The sequence below is a fragment of the Austrofundulus limnaeus genome, unplaced genomic scaffold (assembly GCF_001266775.1).
Source record: "Austrofundulus limnaeus strain Quisiro unplaced genomic scaffold, Austrofundulus_limnaeus-1.0 Scaffold313, whole genome shotgun sequence".
Lineage (NCBI taxonomy): Eukaryota > Metazoa > Chordata > Actinopteri > Cyprinodontiformes > Rivulidae > Austrofundulus > Austrofundulus limnaeus.
The window spans coordinates 370,789-375,033 of NW_013952715.1; positions in this window are offsets into that span (position 1 = coordinate 370,789).

A 4,245-nucleotide genomic window follows, 5' to 3' on the forward strand; every position below is an offset into this window, starting at 1 on the left:
AATAAATTCAATCAAAAATAATCTTCAAATTACAAAAACAAACAAACTAACAAACAAAACAAAACAAAGAAAACAATCAAGGTTTAACTCCTTCTTGAGCAACAATTCGTACATTTTACATTTACATATTTCTCCAACAAATCAACCTTTATTATTCCCTTAAATATACACAAAGATCCGGCGTTTGCAACGTCATCGTCCAGATTATTCCATAATCATATACCCTGGACTGAAGTACTTCATTCCTTCAAACATGTTCTAAATTTAGGTTTAACAATCATTTCTGTCCCCTTCAGATTGAAACAACTCTCTCTTAAAGTGTAATTATGTTTGAAGGTAACAAAATGTAATTATGTTCGAAGGTAATGTGTTTTCATGCCATAACTGATAAAATACTACAATCAACCAAATCATAGAACTTCAATAACTTCAACTGATAAAATCATATATTTGATGGGTGACTGTAACACTTTCTGGTGATAATCCTTACAGAGATAACCTCACCCTGGAGAGGGCTGTGAAACAAAACCCATTCAAAAATGTGGGGGACATTCACAAAGAGTGGACTGCAGCTGTAATGAATGAATATAATATTCAAGTTTAACTCTTTGAATGGAATAATTGAACTAAATCAATTTTTTCAMATTATTCTAATTTTCTGACCAGCGCCTGTATGATGTTAGAGCTATTTTGTTGTTTTTAGAGGCTGAATGAAACCACGGTGAGGGCACCAGAAGTGCCCTTTAAACATTCAGCGGCTTTGGAATCAGCAGCAGAGAATATTCACTAATTATGAGGATATTGTGAGACAGCACAGTGTTTGATCACTGGCCCACAGCGGTGCTTCTAAACACAGGTTATTATGCGCCTCCCTCTTATCTGGCCTTTGATGCAGCTCTATGGCAACAGCAAGGCTGGTGACAACAAAAGGAGGAGGAATGGAGAGTGGGGCTGTTTGAAAGGAGAAACCCCTTCTTTTTACAGGTAACAGACTGGGATGAGTAAATGTTTACTAAAAACTGTTTTACATACAGTTAATTTCTTTATTTCTTTTTGGAGTGCAGTAGGTTTAGAGTTTGGGGTCACTTTTTTAGCCACTTATTGTAAAAAATGAGTCTCCTGTTTTGTACAGTTAGCGAATCACTTATAGAAGTTCAGAATGTAAGAATGATCATTTCAATCTCCAGACCAAAATAATTCAAAGGTTTAAATAAGAACTTTGGAAAAGTCAATGTAATTACTACATTTGAAGGAGGAAGTTGGATCCTCTGACTTTTTGCATCGGTTTATTGTGGAAATATCTTTAAAAACACACAAGTAATCTGGTGACAATACAGCAACAGTTTTCCCTTCCAAACAACTCAGAAATGCCTAAATTTAAAATAAAAACAAATAATCTGAAAGGAATATTTCACTCACCTTTTATGATAGAAAATCCTCATGTGCTGAGAAATTATATAATTATGGCTGTTGAAAGTGCACAATTTAAATGCAATATTGTGAGGTTCATCCATCCATCCATCCATCCATCCATCCATCCATCCATCCATCCATCCATCCATCCATCCATCCATCCATCTGCTAATAATATTGAAAAACAAATGCACGCCAAGATTAGATAGGATTTTATGAGGACAAACTTACTGGACAACCTCACCCTGGCACCAACAAATTCGGCTGACTTTTTTTTAGTAATCACTTGGTGAAGGATCATATAAAAGTGGGAAGTTTGACAGAGATATAATAAAATTTGAATGCGATAGCTAACTGTAGTGTTGCATACTCTCCTCTCATCGGTCAGTCATTGAAAGCCTCGCTGATTGGTTGCATGCCATGCAACAAAAGTTGAACATTTTTCAACTTTCATATGTCGCGTTGTAAGCTCGCTTGTGCACGYGTACAAGCGCAAAATTTCACATGAACGAGTTTTGCCGGTCGCTTGGCTGAAGGAGGGCAAGCGGTCGTCGCCTCATCGCACAAGTTCCATAAGAAACGAATGGAGAGAGAGTGACGTTGCTCCCCGTGTGTCGAGCTCATAACCCCGACCATCCATCCATTATCTATACCCACTTCTTGCTTTTAGGGTCACGAGGGTCACTGGTGTCCATTTCCAACAGTCACTGTGTGAGGGACACATATAGAGACAAACAATCATTCACTCTCTCACTCACACCAAGGGATAATTTAGAGTTACCAATTAACCTACAGTCATGTTTCTGTGTGAGAACCCACGCATGCACGGAGAGAACATGCAGACTCTACCCAGAAAGGTCCCCAGGCTGGGATTTGATCCAGCAACCTTCTTGCTGAGAGGCAACAGTTCTACCACCTGAGCCACCCAAAACCCTGACCCATTACCCTAACCCTAACCTAAACTCAATTCACACCTTAGTCCTAAACMAAACCCCTGACCTACTAAGGGCATTTCCCCCCCATAAATACCAGTTTGTCCCCACAAGTAGCTGTGCATGCCAAAAATGGTCCCCACACAGTAAGAAATACCCCCCCACACACACATACACATCTTTGTATTTGCATCAAACTGAGAACTTTGTATTTACTTCCATTCATTTGTAACTGTATTCATGCCTAACCCACTAACCCAGACATTTTCCTTAATCCTAACCATTACTGGTCTACAGCTAACTCTAACCTGAACCAATACGTAATTCACACCATACATCTACAAAAAAATAAAATAAAATAAATAAAAAATAAAATAAAATAAAAAAGAAACTGCAAAAAAGTGAGGATCTGGAAAATGTCCTGGCTTCCCAAAAATGACCTTGTTGGTTAAAAATGTATGACAGTCCTCACTCTGTAACAGAAATAAGTACAGACACACACGTTTGTTCTTCTATCCACATGGGGACTTTGCATTGACTTCCATTCACTTTCTGGTAATTTCTAAAGCCTAACCCTGATCCCTAACGCAGTGGTGTCCAAAGTCGGTCCTCAAGGACCGGTGTCTTGCATGTTTTAGGAGCTGCCCTTGTTCAACACAGCTGAACCTAAGAAGTGCTTAATTAGTATGCCTCTGCAGACCTTGATGGCAAACTGAGGAGGTCTTGGCCCTTGAGGACTGACTTTGGACACCACTGCCCTAACCCAACCAGAACTGACCCCTCCCCCATTTCTCATCCTACTCTGTATAAACCTCCCTTCTCTGAACTTTCCTCCCTCTGAATGAAGCATAGCACGTGACAAACACTCTGTGTAGGCTAAGGGTGTAACGATACATCTATATTGACATATCAGTTTGAATGGTTCATGATTCAGTTATGTCGAGACAAAATGAAAATATCGATCTGTAACATCATCATATGCTCGATGTGAATCTATATCATATGCCCATCTAGCTGTCATTGTGTTGGATGGGTATATGATATCATATTATATCGATTGCAGACATGTGAATTGAATTGAATTGAAATCATATCGTGACAGACTTTGTGATATCGAGAAATATGGAATYGTCATCCAAACATATTGATGTAATGTTGTATMGTGATAAAGCTGGAGATTTACACCCCTAGTACTGACTGAGTTCAACTCAAACAGTACGCCTACACTCACAGCCATATTCCTCTACATCTTACAGCACATACAGATCAACAGGCTGTCTCCAACTGGAACAGCCGACTCCACCTTGCACTTCCTGTAAAGATAGGACCCAATGGCCCAGGACTGGACCTGATCTGGAGCAAGTGTGCATTTCCTAAGAGATTTACCAACTCTGTGGAGCCATCGGGTGGCAGGTGGGACCATCTGAGTAAATACTCTGCAAACCTGACCACATTCGCTAAACATAAACTCACAGGTACATACCTGACTCTAAACCTCACAGGTACATACCAGACCCTAACCACACAGGTACATACCTGACTCCAACCTCACAGGTACATACCAGACCCTAACCTCACAGGTACATGCCTGACTCTAACCACACAGGTACATACCTGACTCTAACCTCACAGGTACATACCTGACCCTAACCACACAGGTACATACCTGACCCTAACCACACAGGTATATACCAGACCCTAACCTCACAGGTACATACCTGACCCTAACCACACAGGTACATACCTGACTCTAACCACACAGGTACATACCTGACTGTAACCACACAGGTACATACCTGACTCTAACCACACAGGTACATACCTGACTCCAACCTCACAGGTATATACCAGACCCTAACCTCACAGGTACATACCTGACCCTAACCACACAGGTACATAC